The sequence below is a fragment of the Sciurus carolinensis genome, chromosome 1, assembly GCF_902686445.1.
Source record: "Sciurus carolinensis chromosome 1, mSciCar1.2, whole genome shotgun sequence".
NCBI lineage: Eukaryota > Metazoa > Chordata > Mammalia > Rodentia > Sciuridae > Sciurus > Sciurus carolinensis.
In genome coordinates, this window is record NC_062213.1 from 153156558 (window position 1) to 153171253 (window position 14696).

Sequence of the window (14696 nt, forward strand, 5' to 3'; positions counted from 1 at the left end):
TCACTAGGCCTCACCTCTTAGAGGTTCTACAACCTCCTAATGGCACACTCCTGGGAACAAGCTTTCAACATGGACCTTTCAGGAAAATTCAAAATCCAAAGCATAGTAATATATAAATCTGAAATTCAGTAGACCCATTCTCAATTCCATGTTATTTCCTCTTGCCTTGTTGAGCTTTTAATATCTCCACTGACTAAAACTCCTTTAAATTTTCTGTCCTTATATTTCTTAATGTATTTTCTACCCTGTCAATGGCAATGTTTTTTACCTCATGTTTAGTGGAATGAAAGATTAGTTCCTCAGATTTTTAGATCCTGGTAACACGTATCATCAACAGATACACCATCCTTTGATTTTGAAGATATAAGTGTATTTGGGGTGTTAATATTGATATGTAGCATTTCTGGGAAAGAAAGGATAGCTGGTTTTAATGTTAAACTAAATTGAAAGGAATGAAATTATTTCACTCAAACTTAACAGTTCTCTAAGTACACTAAAGTACAGTAACCTAAGAATCTTTTATTAATTCAAATAACTTGCTAAGAATCTTTTATTTTCTCAGAAGTAAAAAATTAAAAATACATTTTAGCTGTTATCTTTCCAAAAATCTCTCAGAACGTATGCTGAAAAAAACAGTATAATACAAGTAAAAGCAATGTTGACTTTGCTCATTATGAAAACAATGTATTTTGTATTAATCTAGCTTCACACTGACCTGAATTACCATCTCTGCCATAGGCAACCAGAAAACCAGACAAATACATAAAGCAACTATTTCAAACTTTGTACTACAGGTAATGGCAGAGCTAATGATCCTGAGAGGTTGAGGGAGATGGGTAAAGGAAGTAAGGTTTATGATTGCCCCAGATTACTTCCTGGAGGCAATCGGCAGGCAGAGGAGCCAAAATAAAGCATACTGGTCTCACCACATTGAGGCAGTAAGTTGACTAAGTTCAGGTCATCTGGAATGCTGCCAAAAGAAAATAAACTCCAGAGTTTGTCATCTTTCTTCTTTCTCTGTTACGTATTTGCATGGAATAAAGTGAATAACTTGAGTACTAATTAAAAAGGCTATGGAAAGAATGTCTAAAAAACAATAAACAATTCCCTGGACATCACAGAGCTGAAAATAGTTAATGTTCTCACCAACCAGAATAGAGAGAGCTTGTAATACCTATGACATTAGGTGGCATCTTCAGAAGGGTTGTGCTTTAGGAGAAGAGCCAAATTAGAATAAAAACCACTTTGCATTCACCTTAACATCTTGAAAGAGAACCTCAAAATGTTCAAATTGATCTTCCAGTAACATCGTATGCCAGAACCAAGTTCAATACTCATGAAATACAACAAAATCCAGCATTCAACAGTGTAAAACAATAAAAATGTCCAGCATCCCATCAAAACTTACCAGACATCCCAGAATAGCTAAAGCAATCTTTAGCAGGAAGAACGAAGCAGGGGGGTATTACAATACCAGAACTCCAACTATACTACAGAGCAATAGTAACAAAAACAGCATGGTATTGGCACCAAAATAGACAGGTAGGTCAATGGTTTCTCATACTAGACAAAGGTGCCAAAAGCATACAATGGAGAAGACAGTCTGTTCAACAAATGGTGCTGGCAAAACTGGAAATCCATATGCAGCAGAATGAAACTAAACCCCTATCCCTCACTGCACAAAACTCAACTCAAAATGGATCAAGGACCTCAGAATCAGTCCAAAGACCCTGCACCTCATAGAAGAAAAAGTAGGTCCAAATCTTCATCATGTTGGCTTAGGATCAGACTTCCTTAACATGACTCCCAAAGCACAAGAAATAAAAGCAGGAATTAATAATTGGGACAGATTCAAACTAAAAAGCTTTTTCTCAGCAAAGGAAACTATCAGTAATGTGAAGAGAGAGCCTACAGAGTAGAAGAAAATCTTTGCCACTCACACTTCAGATAGAGTGCTAATTTCCAGAATCTAGAAAGAACTCAAAAAACTTTACACCAAGAATACAAATAACCAATCAACAAATGGACTAAGGAAATGAGCAGACACTTCACGGAAGATCATCTACAGGCAATCAACAGGTATATGAAAAAAATGTTCAACATCTCTAGTAATAAGAAATGTAAATCCTAAAGATTTCATCTCACCCTAATTAGAATGGTGATTATCAAGAATACAAGCAACAATAGGTGTTGGCAAGAATGTGGGGAAAAAGGTATACTCTTATTGATGGGGTTGCAAATTAGTGCAGCCTCTGGAAAGCCGTATGGAGATTCATTAGAAAACTTGGAATGGAACCACCATTTGACCCAGCTATCCCACTCCTTGGCTTATACCCAAAGGACTTAAAATCAGCATACTACAGAAGTATACAGCCACATCAATGTTCATAGCTGCTCAATTCACAATAGCCAGATTGTGGAACCAACCTAGATGCCCTTCAATTGATGAGTGGATAAAGAAACTGTGGTATATATACCCAATGGAATATTACTCAGCCGTAAATAATAATAAAATTATGGCATTTGCAGGCAAATGGATGAAGTTGGAGAATATCATGCTAAGTGAGATAAGCCAATCCCAAAAAAACAAAGGCCAAATGATCTCTCTGATAAGCGATTATGATACATAATGGGGGTGGGAGGGAGGCAAGAATGGAGGAAGGATGGATTGTATAGAGGAAAAGAGGGGTGGGAGGGGTGGGAGGGGTGGGGGGAAGGAAAAATAACAGAATGAGACACCTATGTACATGTATGATTACACAAATGGTATGACTCTACTTCATGTACTACCAGAGAAATAAGTTGTACCCCATTTGTTTACAATGAATCAAAATAAATTATTTTTAAAAATTTACCAGTTATGCAAAGTAACAAAAACTATAACCCCCTAACCAGCAGAAAAATTTATCAAAAGAAACAAATAGCTAATGGGATTAACAGGAAAAAGAAACTTTAAAAGAATTATAAATATACTCAGATAAAAGGAAATTAAGAACATAGCAATAGAAATGGCAGACATAAGAAAGATCCCAATAGAAATTCTAGAGATGAAAAGTGCAATATGCAGAATGAAAAACACATGGAATGAGATTGAGCAAGGACTGGGGTGGTGGTTCCAGTGGTAGAGCACTTGCCTAGCATGTGTGAGAGGCACTGGGTTCAATCCCCAGCACTACATTTAAAAAAAAAAAAAAAAAAAAACTAAATAGACAAAGAAAAGGTATTGTAAAAACATTTTTTAAATACAACAGAAAAGGCTGTGAATTTGAAAACAATAATAGAAAATATCCAAAATAAAATGCAGAAAAAGTGAACAAACTTATTTAAACTTCAAATAGGAAGTTGAATAATGTTGCAATTGGAATCTGGAAATGAGAAATAGGAGGGTAGGATACAAAGTTTTTGGCCAAAAATAATGACTGAATTTTTCTAGATGTGATAAAAGCATAAACCCACAGAAACTCAACAAAAGACACACTAAAGCACAGAATCAAGTTGCTGAAAACCAGTTTTAAAGAGAAAAATCTTAAGTTTCCAGAGGAAAAAACATGCAGAGAAACAACAACAAAAAAGATAGTAGCCTATGCTATCCATCATATAAAGAAAAACATAGACTTCATCAAAAAACAGTTGAAACTTATAAACAAATCCGTGATATTGCAAGACACAAAATCAACATAGAAAACATAGTGGCCACTTTATAGAATAACTAGCTGAAAATTTTTAAAATGAGGCAGGGAATGTTCGCTTTGTGACAGAGCATATACAAGTGCAAGGACCTGGGTCTTGTCCCCATGACTGGAAAAAAGAATCCCACTCACAATACCTACCCAGAAAAGTAACATACTAGAAAGACATTCCACTTCCATGGATTGAAGAATCAATATTGTTAAAATGTCTATAATACCCAGTGATTTATCAATGCAATGTTCATTAAAATATCAATGGCATTTTTTCACAGAACCACAAAGAGTACAAAATTAATATGGAACCACAAAAGACCTAGAATAACCAAAACTACCCTGAGGAGGAAGAAAAGTTTGAGACATTACAACACTAGGCTTCAAAACATAATGCAAAGCTATAGTTATCAAAACAGCATGGTCTGGGCATAAGAAAATTCAGAGGTTAATTCAAGTATTTACCTCCAATTGATTTTTTTTTTTTTTTTTTTTTTTGAGATGTGTTCTCACTATGTTGCCCAGGCTGGGCTCAAACACATGGAACACATGGTCTCCAATTTGTGAGCCTCAGCCTCCTGAGTAGCTGGGACTACAGGCATGTACTACCATACCTGGCTCAGTTGACAAAATTTTTTGTTTTGTTTTATTGTGCATATTAAATATACAGGATGATGGGTTTCATCTTGGCATATTCGTTTATACATAAAAATGTAATTTGATCAATTTTACTTCCTAATACCTCCCCATGCATCTTCCCTCCCTTCCCCTGGTCCCCTTCCACTGCACATATGGTCTCTTTTCATCCCTTTTTTTACCCTATTCATTCCCTTTAGTTTCCACATATGATAGAAAATATGATACTTGTTTTTCTAACTTATTTTACTCAGATTATGGTCTCCAGTTCTATCCATTTTCTTCCAAATGACATGATTTTAGATCTTAAGACTGAATAAAACTTCATTATGTATATATACCACATTTTCTTTATCCATATGTTGATGGACATCTATGCTGATGCCATAATTTGTCTATTGTGAATCGTGCCACTATAAACATGGGTATGAGTGTATCTCTAAAGTATGCTGACTTCAATTCTTTTGGATAAATATCAAGGAGTGATACAATTGGATTATATGATGGTTCTATTTTTAGCTTTTTTATTTCTATAGTTGATATGCTAATTTACAGTCCAACCAGTCATATATTAGAGTTCCTTTTCCCCTCACATCCTCTCCAGAATTTATTGTGAATCATATTCTAGATTGTCATTCTAATTGAAGTGAGATGGAATCTCAATGCAATTTTGGTTTGCATTTCTCTAAGTGCTGAAGTGTTAAACATTTTTTCATATAGTTGTCAGCCATTTGTACTTCTTTTGAGAACCTCTGTTCAGTTCATTTGCACATTTAGTCTTTGGGTTATCTGGGTTTTTTTTGTTTTGTTTTGTTTTTGTTTTTGTTTTTTTTCTACTAGGGATTGAACCCAGGGGTGTTTTACCGCTGAGCCACATCCCCAGGGTCTCCCTAAGTTGCTGAGGCTGGCTTTGAACTTGTGATCCTCCTGCCTCAACCTACCTAGCCTCTGGGATTACAGGCTTGCACCACCACACCCAGCAGTTGTTTTTTTAACATGGAGGTTTTTTTTAGTTCTTTGTATGTTCTGAATATTAATCCTTTGTTGGAAGAGTAACTGGCAAAGACTTTCTTCCATTCTGTAGATTCTCTCTTCACTGTTAATCATTTCCTTTGCTGTCCTGAAACTTCTTAATTTTGATTGTGTCCCATTTGTTTATTCTTGCCCTTATGTCCTGAGCTATATGAGTCTCATTCAGGGAGAGTGCCTGCACCTATGTTTTCTAAAAACAGTTGCAAAATTTCTGGTCTTATACTTTGGGTTTGGTCCCATTTTGAGGGCGAGAGATCTAGTTTAATTCTACATGAAAATATCCAGGTTTTCCATCACTATTTGTTTAAAAGGCTATCTTTTCTCCAAAGAATGTTTTGGGCATCTTTGTCAAGAATCAGATGACTGTAGCTATGTGAGTTTGTCTTTGTGCTTTCTATTCCGTTCCATTGGTCTATGTGTCTGTTTTGTACCAGTATCATGCTGATTCTGTTACTATGACCCTAGTTAACTTGAAATTTAATATTGTGATGCCTCCAGTGTTGCTCGTTTTGCTCAGAATTGCTTTGATTATTCTCTGTCTTTTGTTCTTCCATATGGATTTAAGAATTTTTTTTCTGTTTTTTTGGGTATCTTGATCAAAATTGCATGAATCAGTAGATCATATTTGATAATATGAATATTTTAACAATTCTACTTATTCATGAATATGGAAGGCTTTTTTCCTTTTCTAGTGTCCAACCAAATGATTTTTGACAAAGGTGCAAAGGACATATATTGGAAAAAGGACAGTCCCTTCCAACAGTAATGCTGGGGAAAATGATACAAATCTGCAGAAGAGTGAAATAGACCCCTACTTCTCACCAAACTCAAACTAGATCAAGGACCCAAGCATAAAATCCAAAACTACTGGAAGAAAACACAGGAGAAATACTTAAAGACCCTGGAATAGGCAAAGATCCCAAAAGCCTAGGCAAAAACAGTGGAAAACCAGGAAAAGGGGATTACATCAAACTGAGAAACTTCTGTACAGCAAAGGAAACAACAGTGCTGAGAAACAACCTGAAGAATGGGAAAAGATACTTACAAACTGTTTATCTGACAGCTGAAATATCCAAAATATTTAAAGAACTCAAGCAACTCAACAACAACAACAACAACAAAAGAAATAAAAGTCCAATTCAAAATGGGCAAATGATCTGAAGCCATTTCTCAAAAGAAGTTATACAAATGGCCCACAAGTATGTGAAAAACGCTCATCACTAATCCTTGGGAAAATACAAATCAAAACTATAATGAAGTCAGGCACGGTGGTGCATGCCTGTAATCCCAGCAACTCTGGAGGCTGAGGCAGGAGGATCACAAGTTCAAAGGCCAGCTTCAGCAACCTTTTGAGGCCCTAAGTAACTTAGCAGGACCCTCAAAATAAAATATTTGAGAAAGAACTGGGGATGTGGTTCAGTGATTAAGTACCCCTGTGTTCAATCCCTGGTACCAAAAATAAATAAATAAACAACAACAAAAAACCCCACAATGAGATATCATCTCTCCTTACTTAGATGGCTATTATAAAAAGGACAAAAAAATATCAGAAACTGCCAAGAATGCAGAGAAAGGAGAACTCTTATACACTGTTGGGAGGGAGGAAATTAAATTAGTACAGCAATTAAGGAAGCAGAATAGAGATTCCTCAGAAAACTAAAAATAGAACTACCATATGTTCTAGCTATTCCACTACTGAGTATAAAGCTGAAGGGGATGAAATATCAAAGAGATACCTGTACACCCCTGTTTATTGCAGGACAATACTCAGAGTAGGCAAGATGTCCAACATGTCCACGGATGAATGGATAAAAAAATGTGGTGTATATATACACACAATGGAATATCATTCAACTACTGAAAGACTAGAAGCCTGTTATTTGTAGCACCATGGTTGGAACTGTGGGACATGATGTTAATTGAAATAAACCAGTCACAGAGACACATACCACTTGTACTCTCACTTGTGGTAGCTAAAAGAGTCGGTCACATAGAAATGGAGAGTAGTATAGAGATCACTAGAGGCTAGGATGGGTAAGGGGGACGGATACCGAGAAGCTGAATAATGAGTACCGAAATACTGTTGATGAAGGGGAAATAGTTATAACGTATAGTTTTAGTAATAGACAGCTTTGTCTGTAACAATTACATATTTCAAATAGCTAGAGAAGAACTTAAAGCTTTCTAAAACAGAATTGATAATATTTGAGGAGACAGAAGTGCCAGTTATTCTGATTTGATCATTGCATGTTGAATACATGAATTATAATGCTCTGTCCCATACATAAGTACAAATATTATATGTTGATCATGTTTTCTTTTTAAAACCCCCTACTCAATCCAGAAAAAATTGAGTAATGATGTTTTAGATATGTCATTTTGGCTGGCAGTTGATGTCCGCTTCCTAGAACCACTCTTAGTACAGGTCATGTTCGCCATAAGACTGAGACATACATTTGTCTGTAGAAAGTTTGCTTAGGAACACAACTTTTAAGAAAGTGATGTAGGTGGGTTGGAGCAAAGGAAAAACTTGAATGGCAATGCAGTGCAACTGCTACGAAGCCTCCACCCAGCTGACCCCATGGCAGCTGGGACAACCTTTCAAGATTATCCCAGATTGAGTGACAAGGTTAAATCTTTGTGCCTTCACATAAACTATTCACCGGATATAGCTAATTCTGGGAGGAAACGTAACCTTGAGTAGGGCAACTCCCTTTAGCTGAGCACAGTTTCTCAAAGAGAAATGCAGCCAAGATACTGACAGTGACCCGAATGAATGGCAGTCCTGGATAAGGGTCTGTGCAGAACACCCCATCTTCAGGAGTTCCCTAGCATTGAAACAAGCAAAAAGGGTTGTGTTAATACCCGAGACAGAGATAGATACAGAGGCAGACCAAAGAACAACAACAAAAATTGTTTTGGTTATTTTTTCAGTTTAGTATTTATTATCATTAAAATGTAACATTTAATTATAGATGATTTAGAAATGAAAGACAGTTTAAATTGCTTATAATCTTATTATCCCGATATAACCAAATGAAAAATTTGGAGTATTCTATTTCCAGAATTTATGTCTCTCAATTATTCAAGAGCTACTTTGTTTTCTAAAGCATATCTGATTGACTAGGGTTAGCGACTAACAACGTTTTCTTAAAAATTCATGATAGCACTAAAAACAGTGATAAAAAAAAAGACCTGCCATTTTTGTCCATTATGTACAATTTCTCAGACTTTTGTTTTCACAAATTCTCATCAGCTTTCTGATTTCTAACTTTATCCATTGTTAGATTTTAGCAGTTTCAATCCGTCTTCCTGATTCCTAAGTGATCTGATTTGTCACGCAGTACCTTATGCTCAAGCAAAGAATTCAAGCCTCTTTCTCTTCCCCAGCTTAATTGATATTCATGTGTCCCATCCTCCTGCATTTATATTCCTCCTGTTGCTGGACTGGAATGATATTAAGCATTATACTCATTGTTTATTAAATTGAAAATTAAGTTTCAGCATCAACTATAAATTGCAAGGAATGACATAGTTTATAAATCATTCAAATGTTTACTGAAATTTAACTTTTAAGTGTTGGATAATTCCTAAAGTAATTACATATGCATCTGTGAAGGCTGTTAGTGAGTTAGGTTCCAGTGACACACAGGCAGCAGTGCCACCTGCAGGTCTCCTCTGATGCAGCTCTACTCCTTGGAGTTTTCATAAAAGGCTCTGATTGATGAACATTTATGACTTTATCAACTCAAGTACAAAGTGATATTAATCTGAAATCTAAGGATAAATTTATAGGTATAGTCCCCCGTTAGGGATTTTTTTAACACTGAGCTAATTATCAACTATCCCATCCATATTTAAAAGCAAAATACCAAACATTATTGTATAGAATCTAGAATACATGTATTTTTATACATATATATAATGAGCATGAATACTGAATCACGCAGGATTGGGTTCTAATGGAGGCACCATTATTTACCAACCAAGTGAAACCTTAAGAAAATTAATCTCTGAGATTCACTTTTCTTCCTTATAAAATGAGGGTAATAATTTCTCCATCACGTTTGAAGGTCAACTGAGATATGTGGACGGAGTGCCAAGAATGGAATGTGCCCTCAATTAGTAACAGGACCTTTCCCTGAAATTTAAGCAAAAGCCATCTCGAGGTCATTTATTACCTTTGCATCTGGTAAGTTATTGAAAATGTTGCTGGCATGGTGGTACACACCTGTCATTCCAGCAATTCGGGAGGCTGAGGCAGGAGGATCACAAGTTCAAGGCCAACTTCAGGAACTCAGCAAGATCCCCATCTCAAGATAAAAAAATAAAAAGAACTGGGGCTGTGATTACCAGTGGTTAAGTGCCCCCAGGTTCAGTCCCCAGTACCTAAATAAATAAAGTTTAAAACAAGTTTTAAACAACCTTTTTGAAGAAAATGGAGTTTAAAGAAACTATCTTCCTGGAAACTTGTTATCCATACTGTGGCCTATCTCTGCATTCTGATGTCCTTTAAAATTTAAATATAAATATATATGAATATAAATATAATAAATTTATATATATAAATATATATAAATACCTGCACAGACTATTTCTGTAAAATATTTACAAGAGATTGATATAAATAGTGGTCGCTGAATTTTAGAGATATGATGGAATCTTGTTTTCTAATGTGCACTGTTTGTACTGTTTTAATTTCAATCAGGTATATCATTTTTAAAAATGAAAACAAATGAATGTAGACACCTGGAAAAGGAAAATGTATGAGATTGCCTTTATATAAAAAAAAATACAGAATGATAATTACACCCTCCAAATCTTTGCTTCCAAATGAAACAAGACAGAAAAGAGAAGTTCACTGAGCATTTGGATAAAATTTATTTGAAACTTTAATATGTACTCTCAAAGGGACCTGTCTACTAGTTTCCTTAAAATTGATCAGAATAGAATAAACTATCTAAAATCAATCATCTCAAGAGGCAAAGGATAAGCTAAACATGTTCAACTGATAACTCTGTGATAGGCAATGGACAATGATTTCTATTTGCAGACTCTTTTTTTCAAACAAACAACCCAGAAAAAAATCTCTACCTTGAGGGAGTTTGCCATCTATGTGGAAAGCTAACATAAATACAGCTGTGCTGGCCTATCTAACAAAATGGTTGACTATTAACTATACTATAATAATCATTAAGTACTGCCAAAAGACCCTGTGTCTGCTACTTATAGCCATCTGATACTTGACAAAGGTGCCAAAAATATGTTAAAGATAGCTTTCTTAACAAAAGATTCTAGGAAAATTGGATATCCAATGTAGAAAAAATCCTATCTCTTATCCTACATAAAAGTCAATGCAAAGTGGATCAAAGACTTAGAAATTAGACCAGAAACTTTGCAACTACTAGAAGAAAACATAGGACCAACACTCCTGTCATGTTGATGCAGACATCAATTTCCTTAACAAAACTCCTAAAGTTCAAGAAACAAAACCACAAATCAATAAATAGGATGCCATCAAATTAAAAACTTCTGCATAGCAAAGGAAACGGTTAAGAGAATGAAGAGAAAGTCTTTAGAATGAGAGAGAAATCTTTGGCACCTACTCCTCTGATAAGGGACTAATATTAAGAATACATAAAGAACTCAAAATCTTAACACCAAAAAGAAAAAAAGTAACTCAATTAGAGAAAGAGAACTAAACAGAAATTTCTCAAAAGAAGAAACAGAAATGGTCAACAAATATATGGAAAAAATGTTCAACAACTAGCAATCAGGGAAATGCAATTTCATCTCACCAAAGACAGAATGTTAAGTATCAATAATACAAATAATAATAAAAGCTAGTGAGAATGTGAGGAAAATGATACACTCATACATTGTTGGTGGGACTGCAAATTATAACCACTCTGGAAAGAAGTGTAGCTATTCCTCAAGAAACCAAAAATGGAACCACCATATGACACAGCTATCCCATTCTTTGGTATTTATCCAAAAGAACTAAAATTAGCATTCTATAGTATGAAATGTTTACAGCAGTGTAATTCACAATAGTCAAATGATGGAACCAGCCCAGATGCCCATCAATAGATAAATGGATTAAGAAAATGTTGTATATTTACACAATGAAGTTTTACTCAGTCCTAAAGAATGAAATTAAGGCATTTGCCAGTAAATGGATGGAATTGAAGAAATTATGCTAAGTGAAATAAGCCAGACTCAGAGACTCAAGAGTCAAATATTTTCTCTCAAATGGAAAAGATAGAGCATAAATGAGGAGTGAGGAGATTGGATTTCAAAAAGATAAAGGGAAGATCAGTGGAGTACAAAAGAAGATCAAGAAGGAAGGAAGAGGGATGGAAAGGGGAGGAAATGTGGAATGAATTTAACAAATCATACTATGCATATATATAAATATACTGCAGTGATTTCTACCCTTATGTATATCTATAAAGCACCAATAAAAAAGCAAATAAGTCAAAGGGAGACTAGAGTAGAGAAAGAAGAATAGGGAGAGGGACGAGGGGAAGGAAAGGAGGAAAAATGGGGACTGAAATGGAATAAATCAAATTCCATGCCTGTATGATTTTGCCAAAATGAACCCAACTATTACGTATAACTATAATGGACTAATAAAAAATAAAGTAAAAATGACCCTGTGTGTGTGTCCATGACCATCTTTTATCAAAATAATTTGCTCGTGTGTCTGTACCTTTGCAGTGACCCAGGAGCAGCTAGAGAGCTGTTCTGATTATTGTGTGATCTGTGGCACTACCAGAGCCTAGCACATGCTTAGGAAGTAAATATCCAAGAGATGTTAAATGAAATAAATGAATAGATGGATGTATCTGTGTCCAGCATGAGGCTCCAAATTCTCTGACTTTGTGAAAACCCTTTGCAAGTGTTTCTGAAAAACCTTTTTCACCAACCCTTTGGTTTTGTGATTTTCACAAACCTTTTGGTGTTTTGACTCCTCAGGAAGAAATAGACTCAATTCTCATTTTTCACAACTCCATGTTTGTGAGTTTGCCTACTTCCTAAAATGCATCTGTTGCCCTCAAATTAAGGCTTGTGGCACTTCCACAGTTCTTCAGAGATACGAGTGGAGAGGTGTAATATGTCTCCGGACACACAAGCAGGGGTGACACTCTGCTACCTTGTTTCAGCTCATATTGTAGATCAATGTCCTTTCCGGGGTCTGTTTTGTAGTGTCAATTTTCCCAATTTTTGTGCTTTTATTGCTGATTTCACTATTTAAAACAATGATTCCCAAGCCTAGTGCTGAAGAGCTATGGAATGAGGGCTGTGATGTTCTTTCTGTGTCTGTTAGATAAGCTCCATTCAGGCATGACTTACTGTGCTGTTGGCTGTGAGTCTAATGCTAACAAATCAATAATACATATTAAATAAGGCATCTTTAAACAGAAACACACATAAAACAAGGTTATGTATTGATTGGTTGATGAAATTGTTGTGAAAAGAGTCTCCAAGAACCTAATCCTGTATTTCCCCTTGGAACAAAGATTTAAAATCCACTAATTCAGTGCTCATGGTGAGTTTATAGGACATAACTACTGCAAATATTGAGAACTGACTGTGTTTAAAATTGTGCAGGGACAATGGATTTTTTTCCCTCCTGTATTTTCCAAATTTATCATCATGAACATGCATTCATTATTGCAAGGAATAAAGTTTTTTCAAAATAGATACATTGTTGGAGATGATATAGTTTGAGTCCAAGCATTTATGTAGCATTAGATCTGGGTCTAAGTCACTGCTCTGCCATTTACTAGCTGGGTAACTGAAAACATTGCACTTCTCTTAGCCTATTTCCCCATCTGTAACTTGGGGAGTTTTTCTGAGGATTAGGAAAAATGTACCTAAATTGTCTAGTTCAATATCTGGTACACAATGGACACTCGATTAAAGTGCAGTTATCAATGTTATTAACTTTCTCCTAGAATTAAACCACAGAGCACCAGGTCTCAGAGGCACAAGATCTTTGGACAATAGTGATTTTCAACCCAGTTGTTACTTCCATGCACATGCTTAAAATGTTCAGATTCAATGTGTTGGATTCTCTTTACTTTTGTGCATTCTATCAAGTATTTGTGATTGTGGGATTAAGCACGCAGCAGTGCCTGGGAAAGCTTGCAATTAGATAAGAAGGTCTCTAAAAGAATGTGGTAGCAAGTGGAATGGGGAGGAGGAGCTGGCCACTCCCCTGACCTCCAGTCCTTGGGAATGTACTCAAAAAACCTCTGAAGAATCTACCTGCATGGTGGGCATGCAGCCTACCCTATACATTCCCCATGCTTGTGGGCTTAGCACAGCTCTCTGTGTATCCAGATTCACTGCTGCTGTGGAGTAAATAATAAAATGTCTAAAACCTCTTCAAGTTCTGTCTTCCACATTGGAAAATAGTATGCTGGGGCTTTTGCAGCTCTGGGGTTGCAGCAATGTATAGAAACTATTCCTGTGTGACAAAACAGACAAGGTACCTGCCTTCTGTGTTTTTAATCATGTAATTTTAACCTTTATTGGAAAACTATCATGATTTTGACTTCCACTCATGTATATTCCATCACATTCCAGGATATGAGGCTGGAACAATTTAACCATAGAATATAGAGCACACTAGAAAGTGCTTTTGTTTTGGTCCCAGGGATTGAACCCAGGGACTAAACCACTGAGCCACATCCCCAGCCCTCCTTTTTTACATATATTTTATTTAGAGACAGGGTTTCACTGAGTTTCTTAGGGCCTTGCTAAATTGCTGAGACTTTGAACTTACAATCCTCCTGCCTCAACCTCCCTAGTCTCTGGGATTATAGGTGTGCACCACCGTGCCCAGTGAAAGTGCTTCTTTTTTGAATCAAGTCCATCAAATGTTTGCTCAAGTACAATCTAGATGTTTTCCCCTTAGTATGTGTGACTTCAGGGGGCTTGATTTTTCCTTCTAGCAATGGCTCTTCAAAGTTATTCTATGCTCCCTTCTTTTAAGAGTTCTTAATAACCTTCTCTCTCTCTTTCTCTCTCTCTCTCTCTCTCTCTCTCTCTCTCTCTCTCTCACACACACACACACACACACACACACACACACGCACACACACACACCTGAAAGGATTAAAGTAGCATTATATTGATGGAGCTCAAAAACTGATACCTTATGCTGATTATTTTAAAGACACTTGGGGATCAGCAGATGCTGAACTAGGTTTTCCTCTGAAACCTCTTTACCTAAAAGCAAGATCCATCAAAGAAATACTAAAATGTTACTAACCAAGGAAGATTAAATTCATATAACAGAGGAAAAGACTGAAAATCAAACATCGCACTTTGAGCTCA